Source organism: Nothoprocta perdicaria, unplaced genomic scaffold, assembly GCF_003342845.1.
Source record: "Nothoprocta perdicaria isolate Ctin4 unplaced genomic scaffold, notPer1 scaffold_49, whole genome shotgun sequence".
Classification (NCBI taxonomy): Eukaryota; Metazoa; Chordata; class Aves; order Tinamiformes; family Tinamidae; genus Nothoprocta; species Nothoprocta perdicaria.
The window spans coordinates 91,836-117,492 of NW_020455743.1; positions in this window are offsets into that span (position 1 = coordinate 91,836).

Sequence of the window (25,657 nt, forward strand, 5' to 3'; positions counted from 1 at the left end):
AAGTAGGCAGCATGAATGGAAGGGAAAGGAGAAGAAAAAGCTGTAGGAAGAAAGAGTCTCCTCTTCTTTGAGATTTTGGGATTATTGTAAGATAGGAATGATACAATGCGAACACAGAGTATATCTTGGCCATCAGTAGAAGTGAAATCTAACTTCTTTGAGTCCTGGATGTGTCAGGCTTGTATAAAACCATCTTTGGCTTCTCCTGTTCCTGCACTGCAGCTCAGTTATGTTTTTGAAACAGATCTGCGGAGCAGAGCATGCACTATAAATACAGTAAAATGAATTGCTGAGGCTCTTTTGGTATGCAGCAATTAAGCTGCATATGTATTTTTACCAACCTTTCCTCCAGATAGACAACCTACTTCAGCTTATGAAACAAGTAGAAATATGGTTAAGTTTAATTATTTCAAGATTTGTTCTGTACATGCAGTTTTATTTTTATTACAATTTTAAAAAAGTAACTGAAAATTAAGCTGTTAATAATCATAATGACAATAACAGAAGTTATTCTTATATTGCTTCCCTCCAGGCTCATGAGGTACATTAAGAGAAGCTTTACCAAAGCCAAAAACCTACAGTCCATAAATGTGAGGGTAACACAATGTTACATTGATAAAATATAGTTCTTTTCTCCAAGTGTATATGCAGAGACATAGCAGCAGCAGGAGAATGTGCTGAAAATATTGCGGGCATCAGCTGAGAAAGCAACTTGGCTTAAGAATCAGTCCTGGATAGTAAATAGTTACAGTTCTTGCAAAGATAAACCWTATTAAAGCCCATAACCATTGCAGATAGGTAATTGTGCAGTCACTGAGATGAAATGAAACAGGAGACTGTGAGTACATAATATTAATGACATCGTTTAGGAATGCCAATGGAAGAACTGAATAGGTTGCCCTGTTCCTTTAATTCCATCCTCACGCACACACTATAGCACTACTTTAAAACAAGAAAATCAAAGGGGGGAAATTATTAGAATTGCCATTTATCTTAGGAGATAGTTGAGAGCCAAAGCTTCATTTCTCTGATTTCTCCAATTTATGCTTGTCAGTGATATCTGCACATTTCCTTGCAAAGATRTCTTCATTAGAAAGAGATTACAATTCACTGTCTTTCTTTAATTGTGTCACTTGTGGCTTTCACTTTTCTCCAAGTCTCACTTTTAAACTACTAATTGTTGTCTGCAATGAGCCTCAAGTTATGAAACCTGTATACATGTTCCTAGAATGTACAAAATTTGCCTACTGCAATAGGTCAAAACTAGATTGTGCCTGTGAAGAGAAGAACTATTTTTATGGTTTATGTAATGATAGTTATATTTTTACTTTCCTAGCATGTTTTGTGAAATTGTGCTTAGGATTTTTATCTTGTCCTTAATATTAAGGTAGAATTATCTTCTTGGAGACATTTGCTTGTAGCTTAATTCTGCTCTAATTCCATGTTTAGAAAACTCTTTTTTTGTTGTTACTGAAAATTTCATTTATTTAAATATCTGAAAGTGGAAACACCTCCTTTGAAGAATTCTGTGCATATTTGAAACAATACTTGTATTCATGCTAGTCCCTAGAAAACRTAATACAGATACAAATATTTGTTAAGCTTCATAAGGATATCTCTGAAGGTGGTTTAAAAGTAGAATAAAATAAATGTTTTCATCTGTTTCCCTGCCCCAGTTTAATTCTCTCTTTTGAACGGCATTTACAAGAAGATACCTCTAACACATCACAGGGACTCCTTCCTCTTTGTAATTAGTTTTGAACTTCTTTATGGTTTTTATGCTATTAATCCAATAAAAAAGATCATGAACCACTATTTTTTCTTTTCCACCAAGCACTCCTCAACTCTCAAAGTCTTTTTTTTTTTTTTTTTTTTTAAATATGGACTTCCTCTTCTTGTGAACATTCTGGAAAATATGTCCTTCTGGAAAATCCAAGTCCTTCTCAAACGTGTAGACTGGAGTCCTTGCAATTTGTCTAGTTGGACTGAGGTTTTAAAGATTCAATACTACCATGCTCCAGAGCTGTTCTACTTTCTAATAATGTAGGCCCTCTACACTTTCTAAAGAGTTCTACACTTTAAATACCGCATATGGGTGAAGGTTTACTTTTCCCAGAGAACAGAGCTTACTGTAGTATCAAACTTAAACCAAAATGCAAAGTTATGAATTTACAGATCTTATAAACACCTTAAGACACATGTGAAGAGATAGTCTTTCTTTTCACAAAATTAAAGCACAAAAAAATGTAAAGGAATGGAGACAAAAAAATATTTTTTTCTCACATGAACATTGCCATTCCTCTTTACAAATCCAATACACATTCTGATGACAGAGCAGAGTACTCATTATTTATAAATGTGAAATTCTGAAGAGGATTCTTTTTTTTTTTATTTTTTAATCTGACTAAATCTGACTAAAATAATTGAATAATTCCTCAGAAAGGGAATAGAGGGATTAAATAAGCAAGCTGATTCAAAGTGGATTATATAATAAAGTATGAATGGATGTTGGAATAAAATGATCAGAATAGATTGTTTTTTCATGGAAGTGTGTTTTTCACTAGGTGCAAAATTAAGTATTTAAAATTTGATTTCTGAATAATGTAAATGAAAAAAAATCCAAATTTATTCTCTACAGGATTTAGATTTTAAGAAACATTCATTTTTATTTATCATCTAAATCTGTGTAGTTACAAATTATTTAAACAAATACAGATTAGTAGATTAAGATTATTCAGATCAGTTACAGACTGTCTGATGTTCCCTATAGGAAGAATGATTTTGTACATGTCATGAACAAATGTTCACTGTCACATGTCACTGCAATCTCTCTGAAATGTAGTTTTCCATAACATTGCAGCTATTGTAGCAAATGATTATGGTGGCTGACAATTACTTATTTGCGTACAACACATTTACCAAATATGTACATGAGAAAGCCAACTGTTGAAACAGATTCCTTTTAAGTGCTTTAAAAGCAGGAATACCTTCATAAAAGATTTAGAAATTTATCTATCAGGTAAAAATAATCCTCTAAAACAGGATTTCAATGGTCTTTTACAAAAAACGTTTCAAACTTTCATGCCTTATACATTCCTACTATTTTGAAATAACAAAACAAGTTGTCATCTTTTGTCACCTGTTCCTAGCTTTTAATGCTCTGCTTGTAATTACCTGAGCAGCTCCTGCCTAAATAACATTGGGATCCAATCGGTGGAAATCCAAGTGTTCTGACAGGTAAAGAAGCATGTCCTAACCAGCCTCTTTCTGATAGATGAACTCTCCAGTACAGGAGAATGTTCTTGCTCTTAATAGATCTCCTGAAGATGAGTGTTGACCTGTGGATTTGGAGCAAAGAATGGAAAAGGTCRTTTTCACCCAGATTCCTTCCAGCTGTACAGAGAGAGACACTCAGATACATCCATATTGGTTTTTAAGCAGACGGAGGTAATACTTCACGCAACATGCCAATTTGGGGAATTATCTTCTGAAGTCCTCCCGATTTGCGCTCCAGGCTTCTGGAGTATCTAAGGACATGCCAGGCGTTCAAAGTATGCCTTATTCACAGGCACCTAAGAGCTTTATTGGATCTGGTCCGTTTGTGCCAAACTAAAAGAATAGTACTGGGTAAGGGATTAATGGGGAAAGAAGGAGAGCGGGGAGTAGATATTGAAGACAAAAGAGTCCTGAAATGTGACTCAGGAAACTCCATTGCTCAGTTGTCTTTGCCACTTTGTCACTTGTCCTAATCAAAATGCAGGCATACATGTTGATGTTCCCTCTTTCACATGGTGAACTCTCTCTCTTTTCTATCTCCCATTCACCAGGTGGCCAGCATCACCATTTCCAGTAGTCTTGTCTCTTGTCCTGCCTCCACTTCCTGTCACAGAGAAGTGTCAACTCTGTCATCCCAAATGGTGGCTCTTAATAAGAAAGAAAATCAATGAGGAAGATGAATTTTAAGAACTAATTTGCTCCATAGTGCCCAGTATTCCTTGTAGGTGAAAACTGAAAATCTGAACCTCTGAAAATATGAAGAGAAATTAAAGGAAAGCAGCTGACAAAGGTAAGCTTAATTTGACACTGTGGTTCTTTTTCCAAGCCACAGATTAACTAGAATAAATATGACTTTTATTATCTTATTCATGGACATGTACAAATCCCTATTGGCAAAGAGTTGTTAGTTCAGCCTTCATTTCCTTTGCAAATTTAGAAGACCACATAAATTTGAAATATCACACAGTTTAAATTAAGCTCTCTTATTAGATATTATTGTCAGATGTAACCAGTTTCCAAATATAGGTTCATCAGCTTCTGATTTTAATAGCTTGGATTAATGAATATGGGTACTCTCCATAAACTGTTTTTTTTTTTTATATAGAAATGTCTCAATTAAAGAAAATTGTATATTATTCCAAGTTCACAGAGGCTTGAATTGTATTTTTATAGCAGAGCAAGACAGATACAGGTTGATCTAGAACTTCAAGATTGATTTATGAAGCCATAACCTCAGGAAAACTTTTTTTTTTCTCTCATCTCACATGACTGTGCATGAGCAATGTATAGTTCTTCACTAGTGATGAAATTCATTTTATAAAAGTACATCACTCTAGGTACATATGGGTGATTTAACTTATGTTTTCACCCAATTGAGAAGCTTTAACAACAGCATAACGGTAGTAGACAATGTTAGAAAAACAGTAAAAATGTTCCATAAACTTTTTGCCTATGAAATTACAGCTGAAAAGAAATGATGTTCAAAGGTGCTGAGCTATACACAAAATATTATTTTTTTGAAAATCACTTTCAGAATATCATTAGTCTTCTCTGATAAGTCCTTTCACCTCCTCAAAAAATTGGATATCTATTGGATATGTGACTGGATATGTGACATCAATCATGTATGATAATAACTGGAAGTGTACTGAATATACTTGTAGTATGTAGTGAATTCATCACTCTCAACAAAAGCCAATTACCTGAGTCAAGTAAGCTAATTCTTTTACAGTATCAATATGTCACTAACCTGGAAACATTAAAAAGGTTTTTTATATGTCTTTATTTACCAAATGTTTTTTTGGAAACAGCCCTTAATATATTTGAAAAGTGCCATTCTGAAAAGACTTTTTAAGGAATTGCTTAAATGCTATATATAATTTTGCCTGAAATTATTGCTTAATATATGCTGAAGTGTCCTCCCATCTCAATTGCATATAGAGGGGGCTGGTGAGGTGGTAAATATTTTAAATGGCTTTTCATAATATTTTTCAAACCAATTTTCATTTTCATAGGATTGATAGATATTTGTTCTGATCTCTTACTATGCAAATTCAGTATAATGTACTACAGAAATWGCATGCATATGTTTCAGGTGGAACATAAATAAAGAGAGGCTTACACAGAGTCATTTTATGTTTTATTTCAGATTACAGTGTGCCTATATATTTCTGATATAACTATATTTGTTTAACTGTGACATTGACTCTGCCATTATATAATGGTATGAGTTCCTTCTTTTTCTCTGACAAAATTGTAGTCTATAATTTTATTTTTAAATAATAATAAAAGATCATAAAAATAAATGGCCAATTTTTGGCAGTAGAATTCAGATGATAATAGAAACAAAACCAGAGAAGTTTGTTCTCTACATCGCACCCTTAAACACATTCATCCAGCATCTGAGATGAATCAGAAATCCCAAAATATGTTTAGGTGCACATTACCAGGCTGAGTACCATGGAAATGATCTCATTGACCTCGACCTAATATCCTGAGAAGATCACCATTTGCTTGGTGATCAGCAAGTGTGTTACTGTGATTTAAACACAGGTCCTATTGTATTTAGGTCCTATTCCTTTCACTCAAAACCTTATATATTCAAGTCATCTTATCCATAAGAATGTCAGTTTTCAATGAAAAATAAAAAAAAAATATTTCTGGCTATAAAGCTTTAGAAAAAGCTTGGAAATGTGAAGCTAAAAAATATCCAGGAGTGGTTTTTTTTTTGTTTGTTTGTTTTGTGATACAGTTTACTTCAGCAACTTTGTCTTCCAAATAAAATATCTTCTGTTATTTTAAATATATAAAGTAATATATACTCTGCTATTTAAAAATTTTTTCAAATTTCTTTTTCATTATTGGAACCCAGTTTATGCTTACTCAAATCCACATGTTTACTGACTAAAATCATGACAAATGCCAACCCTTATCTACAGGAACAGAAATATCAGTCCCGCAAAACTAAAGCATCTAAATAGTTTCTGTGTAATGGCCAGACATTTCATTGTTCCTACATGGTGTTTCATTTCATTTTCGAGTCCTCAGTAGGGCTCCATAGGTGTTGTGTTCCTCACAGAAATGGATAGAAATTGATTAATTCTACATTTAATAAGAGGAGCTGAACTCATCTCCACCACATTTATGTTAGTTTAACAGGCTTCACCCAGTGTCCTACTGGCTTTACATCAAGCTCTATGAGAACGCCACATCCTGGAGGCAGATCAGATAGGACAGCATGGTATATAACACAAGTCTCACTCCAGCTTTGTGTTGATAGTAGCTGCAGGCATGGATCTGCAGGGAGGAAGGTGGAGGATTAAGGGAAGTTTAACTGCCACCACTGGCTCTTTCTCTGGCACAGACAATGTTTCCAGAGCAGCACTGCAGGTTTCCTACATTAGGAATAATCTTTTACCTGAGCRACAGGAAAGGGTAAGACACAAACTATAATAATAGCAATAAAATCTCTTCCTAGGTCTGTAGCAGAGATGAGATAGAAATACTACATTTACTCTCTGGGACACTTATTCAGGCAATTTTTACTGTGTGCAAAGACATTCTGCAAACTGGAGATGCTCCACTTCGAAGTATAAAAGTAATTATTTATTGGCTAATGTACATTGTAAATATTGAAGACTAACGAGCTACTCTGTTCACATTCACATGGCTCACTAACCCCAGGAAAGCACCCAAAGAGAGCTTTCTTTCCAAGCAGTCATCATTCAGCAAGAGAAGGATTGGTGTCAAGAGGCAATAAATAGTTTGATCCTTAATTTTGGTCAGTTGCAGTGTTCTAGGCCCATCTAATTCTCATAGAGTTGTGTAATTTCATGTTAGCACTTTTCTCTTTGAGTCATTAGGCTGGTAGCCATCACTTTCCCAACAGTCTCTTCTGTTTACCACTCAACTTCTCTTAGTTCGCAGAAGTTTAAGCCTGCCCTGATTGCACAGATGTGCTAAACTGAAACCAAGCTGTAGGTCACAAAGCGCTGAACTCCTGAGAGAAATGGGGAAAAAGATGTGGCATCCTGTAGGTGTGTTGTTAACTGGACTGGAGAACAAAGGGGAGTAGGCAGAAAGGTGTCTTGGACAATGAACATGACAGGACTTAACTGTAGCATCATTGTGGACAAGAGAATCAGGCAAACCTTARATCTTTTTCTTGAAATGAAAGCAGAAAACTAATTTGTTAAGGTACTTAATATAAATGTGCAAGCGCGATAAGTTAATTTTTTTTCTCACTTTCCTTAGGCAGCATTCTCCGTGCAGTGCATGGAGTCTAGCAGAAGCATTAAAGTTATTCCCAGCACTTGAAGTAAGGACGCTCTTCTCTCCTGTTGAGGAAGGATTTTCTTCTTCCACTGTTTGTTCTGCCAGACCCTAGTCATAGAAGAATCACATAGACTCACACAGAATGGTTAAGGTTGGAGAACCCAGGATCCCAGAATCCCAGATCCCAAAATGGCTGAGGTTGGAAGGGACCTCTAGAGATCATCTGGTCCAACCTTCCTGCTCCAGCAGGGACACCCAGAGCACATGGCACACGGTGGTTTTAAGATGTCCAGAGAAGGAGACTCCACAGCCTCCCTAGGCAGCCTCTTGCAGGGCTCTGTCACCCTCACACTGAAGAAGTTCCTCCTCATATGGAGATGGAACTTCCTGTGTTGCAACTTACACCCATTGACCCTTGTCCTGTCACTGGCCACCACTGAGAAGAGCTCGGCCCCTTCCTCCCTACATTCTGAGCTCTGCCATCCAGCCAGTTCTCGATCCACCTGACTGTGCACTCGTCTAGACCACTCTCCCAGAACTTTTGTATGAGGATATTATAGGAGATGGTGTCGAAAGCCTTGCTGAAGTCAAGGTAGACAACATCCATGGCTCTCCCCTTGTACAGCTGGCCAGTCATCCCATCACAGAAGGCTATTACATTTGTCAGACGTGACTTCCCATTAGTGAATCCATGCTGACTACTGCTGATCACCTCCTTCTCCTTGACATGCTTAGAGATGCTCTCTAGGATGAGCTGCTCCATCACCTTTCCTGGGATGGAGGTGAGACTGACCAGCCTCTAGTTTCCCTGTTCCTCCTTCTTGCCCCTTTTGAAGACTGCAATGATGTTGACTCTCTTCCAGTCCTCTGGCAACTCCCCCTGCTCTCCAGGACCTCTCAAAAGTGATGGAGAGTGGCTGAGCAATAACTTCCACTAATTCCCTCAGCGTTCTCGGGTGCATCCCATCTGGGCCCATAGATTTGTGGGCCTAGTTTGCCTAAGCGATACTTAACCCAATCCTCCTTGACAAGCGGAAGGTCTTCCTCTCCCCCRTTTATCTCTCCTTTACCTGCGCTCTGCAGTTCATGGGGAGTGGCCTTAGCAGTAAAGATAGAGGCAAAGAAGGCAAAGAAGGCACACAAAGAAGGTAACTCTGCCTTCTTGGCATCCTCCGTCACCAAGGCCCCTTCCCCACTTTTCAGCCTTTTTAAAATTTTAACCAAAATCTGCATTCAACAAGGGAACACCCTGGGTTCCTATCAGAAAAATCAAGAAAATGAACTTAAAAAAAAACAGACATTGAGGAAAGCAGATTTGCAACAAAGAAAAATCTAGCTTCTTCATCAGGTCTTACATAAATGAAGAGAGACTAGTTTTAATCAAATGCCCAGAGGTCTTAGAGCATATTCAGTGAAATTAAAACAACAGGCAAACACAGAGATGAATTTTTTGGTGCTCTGTTGTAATGGCTGATTCATGTCAGCCCTTTTAAATGCAAGTTCCTGAATAATAATCTCAGGAGGTTAATGCTATTTTCTGTTTGTTCCTGAATAGGTTGATCTGCAAGCTTAACTGTTGTTCAGGAGCTTCTGCATTGCTCAGTCAAATTGTTCGTGAGACTAGATATCAAGAATTATGTGTAAATATAGTTTACAAGTAAGAAAAGGATTTCAGGCAGAAACAATAGCTTTTATGAGATCAACTGTTATAACTGGAGGGGAAAAAAAATCATTCAAGTTCTTTTCCTGGTCAAAAAGATTGTTCATTTCTCCCACCAGAAAGATCAGTTCTTCATAGAAAAGTTATTACCCTCAACTTCAAACTTTGCTTTGCTTGTATCTTTTAACCTATCTTTTCCACTCCTACTATACAGGCTAAATAGAGTGTAAAAATTGTTTCTGATCTTTAGTTCTGTCTAATTCTATCTCGCTACATCTCTTCAAAACAATATCTAGTATATAAGGTCTATACAAACTCTGGAGGAGATCTAGCATAAGATGTCAATGATAAATATAAAGACTATATTCACCTGGCAAGAATTACCTCTATGTAGCAGTGTTTTTTTTTTTCCATAATATGAAATTATTGCCTCGTACTCATAAAAGTTCCTAGTTTTATCCTCCTATTAACCTTCCACAAAAACAAAAACAATGTTTGTCTTGTAGTCAATCATTTTTTCCTCAGAAAACATATACTTCTAAGGTAAGAGTGAATAGAAACACTATGAATAGAGAGAAAMAACACATTATAAGAGAGCTGGATCCTTAAAACACTTATATAGAAAAAAAATATTTTTTTTCTAAGATTATCTTCCAGTTCTTTACATTACATTACATTCCACAAGTTTCTGCCATAGGAAGAAGCCATAGCACTGTTATATGATAGTCCGGCTAGTTAGAGCAATGAGAAACTAAGTGACTTTTCAATATCACAAAGAAGATCTATGACAAAGGATGGGGAAGAGGAGGTAAAAGAAAAGAAGGAAAATGGATTGGTGGATTTTTTTTTAGTGAAAGGGTTTTTGTTCACTACATTGTTGTTTTACTTTTGCATTTTCCATCTGTGTGTAGGTCACTTTGTTTTGCGCTCTCACTTTTTTTTTTTTTTTTTTTTTCAACTGCATGTGCTTTTGAAAAGCTATTTGTCTCTTAGAGTGTGTAATGTGTCCTGATATAGGGATACTAATTTTATGTGAATTAACTGATGCTGTAATTCCAATCGCATGATAGATGAATAACATCATTCAAAATGATATGCCAACATGCCCACTTCATTACATGAGAGACATAATGGACCAAAGTCATCTTATTCTCTACTTCTAAAGCCAATAGAAGATTTTCCACTGACTTTAGTGAGAGCAGAACCAAGACTTAAATGAATATCAAACCATTATAATCACAGTTCAAAAGGAAAAAGTATTATATTAAGAAGGGAAGACTTGCCTTTACTGTGCAATTTTTATATGCATAGTATTCCTATGACCTGGTTTTCTCATTTATATGGTAACTAGGCTTAGTCCCATGCAATCTATTACATTTCATAATTAAAAATGAGACAAATCTATATAAGCAGTATTATCTATACAAGTACAAATCAAATCTTTTTTGACAAATATCTTATTCCCTACAAAAATCAATTCCTATTTTTTCTCCTTTACTTTAGAATTTTTCCCACCTTCCCTTACCCTTCACATCTTGTATTTTTGATTATTATGTTTAAAGAGTATAAAACTGCTGGAAGAGTAGTCCTCATTAGCATTTTGAAACTTTCCTGTAGGATTAATAGAACTCAATTATTTTGATGTTTCTTGCTGAATTTACATCTTTAAAGAAGGGCAACCTCATATACATTTGTAAGCCAGCTCCTTTTGTTTTATTTATTTATTTTACCTCTGAGAACATTAATCCTTTGCTAGAGCTTCAAAAGCCTCTCTTTAAAAAGGCATACAGCTGTCACCCAACATATTTCATATGAATGAAAATAATATGAAGGAGGTTTTAAGGGCACCTAGCAACACTGGCCAATTGACAACTGATGGACTACATTGGAGTCCTCTGTGCCAGATGCTACTGGTCARCTCTGTTTGGTAAATTTCATAATGTCAGATATATTGAAAAAAAATGCTTTTTGAATAGGTCCATTGTCAATTATTCTTTTACTAAAAGAAGTCTTTTTTGTTTTTGTTTTTGTTTTGCAGTACAAAGGTCAGTGGTTATACCTTAAAAAGTATTGGTATTATTAGTACCATACTTAAAGTTATTTCATTTTCAGTATGAGTGTAAAATTAAGTACCTGTTTATTTGCAAAATGAGGTTTTAAGCCAAGGAGCTGGACCCCTAGGAGTGATATAAGTAACACTGTTTTGAAATCTTGATTAACTAAGGAGAGAGCAACTCCATTTCTTTTTACAGGTTCATTGGAGAATGATGGATTTTGTTTGCTCTAATAATTCATGGGGTGATTTTTAATCAGACTCCTGTGGTGCCTTTATTCAGTGTGAAGTAACCTAGAAATACAGAATATTGAGTGTATGATACAAACCATTCCTGATATAGAGTTATAGGGAAGAATATCACAGCTGTGAGATGAGAAAAATATATTAGCACTTTTTGAGTCATTATCTTACACACAAACAAAACTCATCTGTTTATGGTTGCTGGATAGAGTACAGATTCAAAATAAAAGATGTTGGAATGGAAATATAGTTGTACACTGCCAGTATAATATTCTTTTCTTCCTCTTTCTTTTCCTCTTTCTCTTCTGTTCACTTGTGAGTCAACAGAAGTGTATATGAAGGGAAATAAGAACATGACTGCTTAATAATTGCTCCTAAATGCAGATAGGACCTGAAGGTTTACTAAACCAAAAAAAGAAAATATTTCAGGTATAGTGAATGAGTGATCTCCACTGAAATAGACCTGTAAAGAATCCTAAGTATAAACTTTGAATATACATAATGGAGGCAATAGTTTGAATTCTAAATAATAAAATAGGAGTTCTTCTCCTATCTTTAATCTCCTCTGGGAAGACAAGTTAATTAAAGCTGTTTATTACAACTTGATCAAAAAGTCTAAATTCTATGTGTGCTATATCTAGCTACTACAATATTCTCTGTCATTGAACCCTCTTGAGGCCCTGAAGATTTTGACTTGGTAATGCAGCCATCAAAGAGAGACACTAACTCACTCTTTCGTCAAAGCTGTTTGTTTCGAGGTGCAATGCGAAATACGCTCTAGGCTTTCCAAACCTTCAGTTTATTTCGTTGTTAACTTTAATCCAAACCCTGCTTGCCATACTTAATTTAGCATTTGAATCCAATTAATTATTTTGTAACAAGGTTGGTATGGAGGATGTAAATTTCTTCCTTAGTGTGGAACATTAATTGATGCAGCAGACTGATGTCTTTGGGCAGCTGCTGTTATCATTTACGTGTTCCAAATTAGTAAATAAATGTGGTTTACACAGACACACAGCCATACACATTCATGAAACAGTAAGATAAAGCAGGGAGTTGAGGAGCAGGGAGTTGAGTTAAATAGGAAAGGAAAAATGAGTATTTGCAAAGGCCAAGAATGTTTTAATAGCTGCATTTCTGTCTTTTGTTTTAAGAAGAAAAAGAAAAAAAAAGACAGATTTATTATCTCTAGCTTATTCAGAAAGATATAATTACTGATGGATATTTTCTTACCTATACCATTAAACATGAACCAAAAAAATGATTATTATCAACTGAAGTATAACTACAAAAAAAAAAAAAAAGCACCTCATCTGTCTCAATTTCCATCGGCTCAGTTGACAGCTCACACAAGAAACTATATAGCTTCCAATCTGATGATTTTAAAGAAAAGCAAATTGTTAATCTGTGAACATTTTAGAAACTTTTTCTTCAAGTTCTCTAGATTGTAAGCAAAATTGTGTATTGAATAATAAACTGGGATGGGCTCAACCCAGAAATGTTTATTAATTAATTCTGTTTCATCTCCCCCAAGAAAACAAACAAAATAAAGAAAAATCAAACAAATAATATAAAAGAACCTCTCGAGGAGCTCTTGTCTGGAAACTCAAGAGAAGAGAATGCAATCACTACCTAAGTCAGACCCTCTTTTAGTTGCCAAGAGATGAAAGAAATAAGTAAGCTTTCATTCAACATAAGATTCTTGTGGCTTCTGACTATATCACACAGGGTATTGTGCTAGACAGTTTTAAATGTCAATTGCTGCCATTTTGTATTAAATATAAGACTTGCAAATGAAGTCTTAATGCCTTTGTTGTTGACAGCCACTGAAAAAAGCCAGGTGATTTAAGCTACCTTAAATATCTCCCAGAGTAGCTTTCCTTTGCAAAAGCTAAGTGGATTTAATTTCCCCATTTTTACAATAGTCTCAGCTACCTTTGTGACAAAACAAGACACATAGACTTCTTGATGTCTCAGTTAATTCTTTTTTTCTTTATTGACTTTCCTCACAAACACAACTGCTCCTGAAAATATTGAATAATTGCATATAAATACCCTGACTTTAAAAGTACATGTAATTACTGAATTCATAAAGGGTAGATACTGGTAGTTGGTTTGTTTTCTTCCTAGCAACAGCATGATGTTCTACCTCCATAAAAATATTAACATACTGTAGATGGGCTGTAAAAGCCAATGGTCTTGATTCAAATCTTACTTAACAGAGTCACAGAATCACAGAGTGGTTGAGGTTGGAATGCAACTCTGGAGATCAACTCCCTTGAACAAAGACTTTCACTTAAAGCCTGTTGGACAAGCTCACATCCAGCTGAGTTTTGAATATCTTCAAAGAAGGAGACTCCATCACTTCTTTGGATAATCTGGTCCAGTGCTGACACCCTGAAAGTTAAGTAATTTATCCTCAAATTCAGGTGAAGCTTCCTGGTCTTCAGTTTGTTGCCATTGCCTCTTGTCTTACTGCTGGCCCCCATGAGTCTGGTCCTATTTTTTGATACCCTCCCGTAAGATATCTGTACACACTGATAGGATCCCTTCTCAGTCTTCTCAAAGCTAAGCAGTCCTCAACCTTTCCTCATAAGAGAGATGCTCCAGTCCCCTAATTATCTTTGTAGCTCTGTACACTGGACTTTCTCCAGTAATTCTATGTCTTTTCTATACTGGGGAGCCCAGAACTGGACACAATACTCCAGACATGGCCTCACCAGGCCGAGTGAAGGGGAAGGATCTTAACCTGCTTGGAAACACTCTTCAAAATGCACCAAAGGATACCTTGCACCATTAGCCACAGAAGCACACTGCTGTCTCATGGTCAGCTTGTCTACCAGGATTTTCAGGTCCTTCTCCTCAGAAACTTTTGTAGAATTCAAACTTTTTTTACATCTAAGCAAAAGGTTGTCATCATCATGGATAAAGTATTGCTTTTCTTCATGTTCTTGCTGAACATGAAACTTTCATTATATAAGTAGACAAATGATGTGTATTTACGTAGGTCACTTGGAGAACTCATCAAGTATTCCAATGTTTCCCATGAGAATCCCATACTTCTGCCTCAATAGACTTAATATTACTCCTCTGAGGCTTTTTATGTAATCCTGGCCATGTCCTTGTTTTGCCTGCTTGAGATATGCACACCTGAGACTCTCTCAGTGAAGTTTTCATACTTTCTTTGGAAATATGCAGAGGTCAATCTTCTTTGCAGCCTGATATTATCACTCTGTAATGCCTAGCATGCTGAGGAGAGCAAGAGACACTCATTTTCTCACTAGGATTCAAGTTCGTGTTTCAATAAACAGTGAAACTTTGACCAGTCCATGTACCAAAAAAAAAMCAGAGCACTATACAACAGAGAACAGATGGAAAGTATGGTCTTGTATGTTTCTTTCACTTTAATTTCACTCTTCAAATACACATTTTCTGCATTAGCATCAGATTTTTTCTTGGTATGCATTTGTACCATGGTTAAGACCAATTCTATAACACTGCTGGGGTTGCAGTGAGTTCCTGTGTGTTTAAAGTTTTCCTTTTGTCCTACCATTTTAGTTATAACTAAAAAAATGCCGATAGACTATTCAGGGAAATCATGTAATCCCTAGGAGGACAAAAATGTCCTACTCTGTCCCTGAATTGGACAGAACAGCTTTTAAAGATACTGCTACACATAGCCTATGAATTCATACTCTGCTGATCCAGAAATACACTGGACAATAAAAAAGACAAAATAAACTTSTCTTTTTAATTCAAAGTAGCAATTCTTGAGGAAGATTTTGCTATTTTGTTAAGAGCTGGAAAAGCAGAGAGAAGCTAAAAAAATAGGTTTGATAGAATCAAATTGAAGTTCAAATGTACAATTTCAGAATTAATCTCTTCTGAGATAAAGTCATAACATAAAAATATGCTGTGAAAATTGGTTTTCAGGTGCATAAAGCTTTACCATAGATCTTAATAGTCTCATTGTTAGTAATAATAATAGTACTAATACTAACTACCCGAAAAAGTCAAAGAACTTCAGCTTTGCTAAGTTGTGTGGAAGTATCTATCAATCAAATCTACTCTCAAGAGTGGAGTAGACAATTCTTGTATAAAGGAAGACACAACTATTACTTATAGCATTTTTTTTTTATATGGCAAAAATACAATTAGCAAAACTGGTCCTATTAGGATCTTATCACACCATCTGTCCATGATTGTAAATATTGCAGCCTCTGCAGACATCACARCAAGAGAGAGCTCTGAGAAATAAAAGGAATAGAGAAGTGAGTCTCTGAGTATTTAAAAGGGAAATTGCACTGGTAGGGAGACATACTGAGAAGATACTAATATACTTATTTGAACATCTGAACGCAGGAAAGAAAGGCAGGACACTGACTGACTAAATGGCAATTGTTTTAGATGCAATTATATTTTTTCAGACCACAACAGAGAGAGTAGTAATTGAAATGTGAGATAATTAAGGCCTTAAAGGGCAAGAGAGATGGCAATTTAAAAAAAAAAAAAAAACACACACCTTATTAAAGATATGCAGAAAAATAACTATTTTGAAAGATTTTAAAAATCACATATAACATCTAAGTAGTAGGCTTGTGGTCATAGGATGTTTTAGTATATGTGATTTTTCTCCTAATCTGAGAGAGAAAAGTCAGCTTAAGAAAGTTTCAAATTTATTAATAAGTAAAAGGAAAGTCAAAGAAAGAAAGAAACATTATTAAAAAAATACCATTATATATAATTTAATTCCACTGAAATAAAATTATTTCTACCCATTGTCCCCCTGTTCCTTGCCTTATCTTGCTATAAATATCATTACCCTACATTCTCTTCTTCTCCAAAAAGCTTTTTGTTTTCATCAAAAAGATATTTTTATACAGCAGCTAGACATGTTTATCAAAACTAATTTTTGAAGAATAGTATATTTTGGAGGACATTTTATTCAGTCATCCTGAARTTTAACCATAAGGGTTTGTGTGCCCAAAACACTCTTGAATGCTAATCTTCCTTTCTTTATTTCCAAAGAAGAAAATTATAAGCCTCTGTTTGAAAAACAAAATGGCATCTCTGAATGGCTGTATTTTCCAGGTAGGCCACTATAATAAAACCTGAATGGCAGAAAGAAACTGGATTGGCATTTYTGAATGGCAGGCTTGCCAAAACTGCTATCATGACTAGGACTGTTGAACATCTACCTGATCATCTAATATTATATATCTATTCCCTGTCTCTTTTTGGTCAGTTATCAATGTGTAAATGAGTTGACTTACAACAACAACAAAAAATGTCAGCAAGAAAATAGGTCTACAAGCAAGCCTGTAAGTACTGACTATAATTGACAATACGAAAAAGTAGGAGGTTCTTGAAGCTACATAAAATTGGAAGGGTAAAAAGAATAATTTTCTCGTCTGTTTTTATTTAACATTTCATTTTAGGAGMATGTTGGGAGGAAAGAGGAAAGATTGGTTATTAAGTAATAGTTGTTAAATTAGGCTAATCACTATCAGAGTTGCAATCTCTCAGCTTTAGCTTTGACCTGGCAAAGTTTTAACAAGCCTCTCATCATCCATTTGACAACCATTAAAACATTCTTTCTTTATTTTATTTCTTTTTTTTTTTTTTTTTAATAAGTAATCTCAGCAAACTTTTAGATTAGATCACTTCAGGAGATTCATTAGGGCTCCAGAACCTCGCACCTGTGTTTTTCTCATACATGAGGGGCAAAACTAGATGCAGAATCTAGATGTGTTTAAGAAATAATGTTATCAATTCCTTTCATGTGCTGGCTGTGCTGCTGCTAATGCAGTCCAGAATACTGGTGGCTTGTTTTGCTACCTGGATATACTGCCAGCTTACATCCAGCTTACTTTCCACCAAGACCCTAACTCCCCTTCTACGGAGGTGCTTCCCCGTCACTTGGCAACATGTATCATAACAAGAAATTCTTCCATTGCATATGCAGGACTCTGCATTTGTTCTTGCTGAGTTGCATAAAGTTCCCACTAGCCATTCTTTCAGCCTGCCTAGGTTTTTCTGAAGGGTGGCTCTGCCAGTATGATGTCATCTGTAGACTTGATGAACAAGAGCTCCTTGCCTCCACATTTCCTGTTAGAATATTATATAGAACTGAAAACTAGTGTTTTTTTTTTTTTTTTTTCCCTTTCTCATATAATTTAAACTGTTCAAGAGCACATGTGACCTCTGCATTCTGCTTCCTGGCATTTTTTTATTTTCTCACCTGCTTTTCTTCCAGTTCCCTTTCTTCAGAGATGCTTATCAACTGAATCTGTTTCACTCTTCCTTTAACTCTTAGAAGACAAAATGTTTCTGTATTTTTTTTTTTTTTGAATGAATTTAATGAATGAGAAGGCTGAGAGGGGATATGATTAACATGTGTAATTTCAGGAAGGGAGAATGTAGGGAAGAAGGGGACAAGCTCTTCTTATTGGTGGCCAGCGATAGGACGAGGGGCAATGGCCATAAGCTGAAACACAGGAAGTTCCATCTCCATGTGAGGAGGAACTACTTTACTGTGAGGGTGACGGAGCCATGGAACAGGCTGCCCAGGGAGGTTGTGGAGTCTCCTGCTCTGGAGGTCTTCAAAACCCGCCTGGATGCCGCCCTGTGCCACATGCTTGAGCAGGAAGGTTGGACTGGATGATCTCTAGAGGTCCCTTCCGACCTTGAAGATTCTGTGATTCTGTGAATTCCCAAATATTAAATGTCAGTAATAGGGTTTCAAGTATTCAAGCATGTAGAAGTAAGTGTGTCTTAAAAGAGCATAGGTACCTTACTCTTTGACTGTAAAGAAAAGAAAGGAGAAAAAGGACAGGAAAAAAAAAAAAAAAAAAGGATATTACACTGGCATGAAAGTAACTTTCCATGCAGTTCTACACCTAATAAAAAATAGTCCTAAGCAATGCTCATAATAGACTTCCTATTTCACTGCAGCACAGCCCTCACAGCTCTTGCCTCTTGTCTGGCTATATCTCTGATTTAGACAGTCTTTCCATCATTTTATTGAGTGTGCTGGAAGCAGTTCAAACAATATTTGAAACCAAATCTTAAACACGGATCTATTATTCTGTCCTCTTTTAAATACATCATGGATATGGATACTGACATTTCCCTTGACTTGATTATTATCTGCTTCTCTACATCCTGAAATATAATGAAARTAACAAAGGAGGGAGGAGAAATTTCATACTTTTACAGTGTGCTACAAACAAACAAATAAAACAAAGTAACAATAATATTACGCTAAGTCTATTCCAGATAAAATGGTATTTTAAAAGCTCTGCTACTTGCRAATTTTTTTAAAAAAATCATATTCTGAATCACATTTTCTGTAAAGGAAAACCAATGTATTCTTAAGCAGCTGTACTTTGAAGGCTAGGAGTGTTTTTCAGAGCATTCGAAGAAGTGAAATTGCAGCGCTAGCAGTCGCTCATGAGAATCACAACTGTCATTAATGGTTAGAGTTCTGCCTTGTTGCTAGGTAAAGGCTGACCATCTCTGTAAAATTTTAAGGAATATTGCCTTTAGTTTATATTATTCTAGATTGTATTTCTATTCAGATAGTTATACTTTAAATGGAGAAACTGTTTAAATAATAGTGAATTACAAAACTGCTATCATAAAATTATTTATATAAAATTCAGCCTTATATCCAAAAGGAAAATATTGAAAAACTACTGAGATTGTCCAAATTGTCAATTGTCCAAAAAATTCAGTTAAAAAACATAAATTTGTCAATTGTCCAAAAAATTCAGTTAGAAAACATAAATTTGTTTAAAGTGTGTAGAGGACACAAACTATACATGTTTGTAGATTTTAAAAATATTATTTCTATCAACCTATTTCTATGAATGAAGATTTGGAAGGCAAATGAAAGTCTTAAAACACTACTAATTGCATAGTGACAATGGTCAATCTCCTATTATTAAGTCAGCTCTTTTTCTTTCAGGTCTTCTCTTTTTTAAGGTAATCAAAAAAAAAGATACATTTTCCTGTATAAGACATTACGAGCTCAATAAAATTTGGACAGCACTGTTTGCAGGGAAAACATAGAGTGCACATATATAAAAAGGTAGTAGATTAGATTGCTTTTTTTTTTTTTTTGGTAATTACATTTAGTTAGGGAAATAGCTTTCTAATCAGAAATGCATATATGGGGCTGTAGGTGGCATAGCAGTATAATTCACTGAATTACCTCATATTACATGCTTTGACATACATTGTCCTCTGTTTAACACTTAAAAATGCAGAAAAAATAAATTTCCAGAGTTAATTCCCATGAGTCCTGTCACAGCTAACAGAGAACGTTTTTATTTCCTAATGAGGGTAGTAGAGGCAGCATACTATCACATGATCATGCTATGGAATGACCCTCAATATGTAAGATCAATTTCTGCATATTTACATGTGAATATTGGACTCAATGAAAGAGGTAAAAATGTAGTAAGCTGCATGAAAGGAATAATTTATATATATTATATATAAAAATCATTATTATAAATATATACACAGCAAGCTATTTATTTATATTTTTAATTCTATTTCTATTATCTATTAAAGCAATATATAATCTAATAATGTTTATGAATTTATATTCTACCAGATTCCCAAGGTTTCCCAAAAGTTGGTTTAAAAAAGTTAGGCTATGATTACGATCTAAACATCTCAATAAGGGATGTGTTTCTTGAGTCTGTGTGTATATTCCACTGCTTTTGATGGAAGTGAATCCTCCTATCACCCACTATGCCACTTGAGTCAAGCAAGTTGATTCTCCATTCAGAGAGGAGAAAAGACACACAGTAATTTCAATGGAAGAACAAGCAGAATAATTATAATCATAATATTGATATGCAGATAAAAGTCAATGACAGTATGATCACTATGTCAGTCCTCTTCCTAATACTATGGGTGCAGGGGAAAAAAAAAGTGAGTTGGAAAGGAAGGCATGCTGATGCAGAGCCTGAGAGAAGTGGGAATTCCCAAGTTATCCCAAATGCATGGGAAGATGTCAGCTTCCTGCTAGTCTTTATAAGGGATTTCACAGCTGTCAGAAAACTTCTGGCACACTGCACAAGGTAGGTTTTACAATGTAGGTTCATTCCATATATGCTGCTTTTTCATATCCAGTTGTCTAAAATTGTTTTGAGCCAGTAAAGGAGGGATACAATCATTTTAGAAAAAAAAAAATCAAAAATAGATTTTCAAAAARCTTTCTAAACTAAGAAACAGGAAAACAAAATAAAAAAAAATTAAAAATAATATAAGTCAAATGATAGTAATAACCATACTAAAACAATTGAAGAAAAAAAAATAACGCAAATGAAAACGCCACTTGAGAAAAAAAGAGAAAAAATATCCACAATTGATAGCAACCAACATGAATACTGATGCAAAGACGATAGGTGAGGGAGGGGATAGAAAGTCTCATGCTTCTATTGTAGGATAACTGTAGGATAACAGAAAGTCCTATATCTGAATATGTGCTAGGAAAATATATAGAAAGAAATGTGAAAATGCGTTCTGCAAATGATATAAATTTCCAGCAAGCCATAACTGTTTGTATCTATAATAACAGCTGAAAGCAGAAACAGATAGAAAGGCAACACAAGATCCAGACGCCACTGCAAGAAAAGAATTCAAATCATGTTATCTGTATCTTGTGTCTGCCAAGCTCAACGCTTTAATGGTGACCAACTCATTTCTGGCACAGAAAGAGGGCAATAACCTTACAGTTCATCCTTATAGATATCCATATAAAGAGAGAGTCCAAACATTTAATACTGAGTTCTGACATTTAAAATGGATAATGTATTTGAAAAACTATCTTTCCTTTAGTTTACTGATGTACGTGAATGGCAGGTAATACTGATTTAAAATGTTACCTGTTACCTGATTTAAAATGTTACCTGTTAAGATCACTGTTACTGAAGAAGGTTCCAAGTTTTGTTCTCTCCCCAAGAATCTTTCTATTGTGAAATCAGAAAAGAAAAATAGAGAAATTCAAACTTCATACTGTGCAATCTGTTTTCATGGATAAGGACAATATTTTCTTTTCTCTGAATGTTCGAGTCTATATGGTTTTCTTTGGTATTAAAAGCAACTTCTGTAGCTAAGGCTGGAGTTAAAACCATTCTCAGTTTAATAATCTATTTTCAGAGATATATAATTTTATGTAACAATTATATTTTATTTTAAATACGCCAAACTTAGACTCTTTTTGAAAGTAAATTACCTCATCAAAATTTGACAAGAAATATTTCTGGGAAACTGGGAAGGAACTGGGAGGAGTAGCTGATAGCCCTGAGGGCTGTGCTGCCATTCAGAGGGACCTGGACAGACTGGACGACTGGGCAGTGAGAAACCTTATGAAATTCAACAAGGGAAAGCGCAGGGTCCTGCACTTGGGGAGGAATAATCCTGGACACCAGTACAGGCTGGGGACTGACCTTCTGGTGAGCAGCCCCACAGAGAGGGACCTGGGCATTATGGTGGATGACAAGCTGACCACGAGGCAGCAGTGTGCCCTGGTGGCCAAGAAGGCCAATGGGATCCTGGGGTGCATTAAGAAGAGCGTCTCCAGCAGGTCAAGGGAGGTGATCGTCCCCCTCTACACAGCCCTGGTGAGGCCACATCTGGAGTCTGTGTCCAGTTCTGGGCTCCTCAGTACAAGAGGGATGTGGAGCTGCTGGAGAGAGTCCAGCGTAGGGCTACCAGGATGATCAGGGGCCTGGAACATCTGCCCTGTGAGCAAAGACTGAGGGAGCTGGGCCTGTTCAGCCTGAAGAAGAGAAGGCTGAGGGGGGACCTGATCAGTGTGTATAAATACCTCAAGGGAGGGAGTGAGGAGGAGGGGGGCGGCCTCTTTTCAGTGGTGGCCAGCAACAGGACTAGAGGAAATGGCTTCAAACTGAAGCATCAGAAGTTCCACAGGAACTTAAGGAAACATTTCTTAACAATGAGGGTGACAGAGCCCTGGAACAGGCTGCCCAGGGAGGTTCTGGAGTCTCCTTCTTTGGAGAACATTAAAACTGGCTTGGATGCAGCCTTGTGCCCCATGCTCTAGGTGACCCTGCATGAGCAGGGGGGTTGGACTAGATGACCTCTGAGGTCCGTTCCAACCTTAAGCATTCTATGATTTTATGATTTCAGCCATTTCTGAGAATGAGGAATATTTTTATCATGTATTAATAAAAATCTTATAATCCTGCTGCTAATATTTATGTTTGCATGATTTTGTTCAGCTTATTGAAAAATGAATATATGTTGATTGGAGTAAGCTACTATGAAAACAGCATTTAATTAATGAATAATGAATTATAATGATCACAATTCATGTGTTTTTCTATTTTGTCCATCTTAGCTAAACTGTGGAATATATACTGAAGACATCAATAGATAATGTTGAAAGACTTTTTTACTCTACGGACTTTCCAATTTTCAGTAAATTGGTCAAGATCTGAATAGATGTTGAAATTTACTCATATTTCACCAGAATTTTTACCTGTATGAGGAATTCTGCAGCTAGAAGACATAAATAGTACTCTTTGTCTTTTATAACACCGGAGATACCCAGGCCGTGTAATTTAATTTATGAGACAACATTTCTTGTAATATTACTTTACCATTACCATTTACAAATCTTCTGTTTGAAAATCTTTGCAAATCTTTTCCAGATCTGAAYAGAACAGCTGAGTTTGCCTCTTCTTACAGAAAAACCTGACAACTGTGCCTTTTACTTATAGAACTAGGTTTTTGAGGGAAAGAATTAGATTAATCATCAGATTTACAGGCTGAGTTTAAGCTCATTTTTCCACCTGTATGTCCTACCTCCGATGGGATGTAAAGTCTGGTGTGGGTTTTTCTCATACTCTCTTGTAGAAGCTGTTTAATTTACACAGGTAGCTAAGCTCCAGGAAGACTGAGGAAGGCGGCGGGGTGGGAGGGTAGAAAGAAAGTGTGTATTTGGGGGAGGAAAAGACGTGGCAAATGCATTCTCTKGTGTTTAGGGCATTTATTTGCAATAGAGAGAGTTTCCTGTGCTTAGTGTGAAGACATACAGACTTACTTTGTGGAAAATAAAATTACTTGAACAGGAAAGATGGAGGACAAATTTCATTCCTATTAAGGAACTGCAGAGTTAAAAGGAACCACATGCAGAAGAGCAATAATTAAGTGGTTACAGTATTCTCCAAGTGTCCTAGAACTATACCTTGTTCTGAAAGATCTAAAGGATGTTCTCTGACATTCCTCTTCYATTTATGACTGTGGTTTTATTGTCTTCATCAGATGTGCCCTGAGTTTGTCAGTTGATCTATGCAGGAAAATATCTAATTTACAAGTCTGCTTGAGAATAATTATGAGACAGCTACTAAAGGATTGGATGCTAAGTGTACACTTTGTGTAAGTTTGGTTGTCCTTTTTTTTTTCATAGCTACATTCCTCCACTAAAGGCAACTATGTAGCATTTAAATTAGATGAGTGAAATCACTGAACACAATGTCAACTATTTTTGTACTACAAGGAAATATTTATAAAGGTGAGATGTTGTTCTGATATGCCAYCTTTCATCCTAAATACTTCACTAACTTCATTTGAAACAGCCACTGAAGGGAGTAAATTGTTCTCTACTCCTACTGTGAGTAGGACACAAAATAATGAGGTTAGCAGCAGCAAGGAAAATGTAGGCTTGGTGTTAGAGAGAAAATATTAGAGTTGGAAAGGAGATATAGGCTAGAATGAGTTGCTGGGGAGGTTGTGACATCTTCATCCCAGGAGGTGTTTAAATTTGATAGACATAAGTGAAGACTTGCTTTGGTGGAGTAGATCCTGTGTGGGGAAAGGAAAATAGACTAGATCACCTCTTGAAGTCCTTTTCAGTTCTATTTTTCTATGACTCTATAAAAAATAGTGAATGCCAAGGTGGATAGTAATGGTTTGATAGATGACCAGTACAGAGCTTCTTGTTCAGTAGAGAAAAGAAAGGCACTTTTCCCTAGCAGGGCATGGGAAAAAAAAGACTATCTCTAGTAGAGAACATTAGAAAGTACAGGAAATCTTTAATGTTAATACTGGAAGATCAATATTGGGTAGGATAGGGGTTAAAACTAGAAAAACTAACTTTTCATCCTTCTGATTCATTAAGAACTAGTAATTCTAAGAACTTCACTAGAGWGAATATACTTCATACATACTCTTTCAAATAACAAGCAGTTTGAGAAATTTAAAAGTTCAGCTAGTTCAAACTGTTCAGACAAAATAATAATGATTCGATGTGTATTAGACATATTGAAAACAGAGGCAATATGTTTATAAATAATTCTATATATCGTAAACAGATTTAGTTATCTCCCAACCAAGCTAACATTACTTTTATTTATACCATTAAAACTATTTCACAAGGAATGCAGAGAAAATATATTCTCCAGCAAAGAGTAAAAACACTACAATAAAATTAGATTTTCTTGTTTGCCTGGGTTGTTTAAATAAGGTGAAAAATGAAGATACACRTAGATTTTCTCATCTCTTTGTTATGATGAGAGTAATCAGCAAAAATATGTAAGATATTCTGAAGTAGTGAAAAAATAGCTGGGGCTGATCATGAGATATGTTCCATATCTAATGCTTAGGTCGTGTCCAGTGTCTGAGTTTAGAGCAAAAGGTTTGTTAAGATAAAGCATGATCTTCCTGTATGCTGATGAGAAACTGCCTGAAACTGCTGCAGAGCTTCCTCAACTGAATAGGCATATTTGAAAGTAACAGTATGTTACTCTTAGGTGTTTTTTTGTTCAGCAGTGATAAAACAGAGTGGTTGAGGTAGTGAAGTCCTAGAATAACAAGCTTCAGGAAGATGTTTACTCGCAGTGACCATTGGAAGACCACTTGATGTGACAGTAAAGAAAATGACTGTTCATGGACTTGCAGAAAGGAATGACTTCAGTAAACTGCACAAATGAATTCACAAAACTATGGTAGAATTATTCTCCAAGAAATTCTGTATGTTTTGTGCTTGTGCAGACACACAGTGTTTGTTAAAAGGAAAAAATAACTTATTGGGAAGTTGGGACAGAGTAATACCTTTGGTATGGAGAAAAATTTCTTGAACAGAGCAGTTGGTTGCTGTCCATATCATG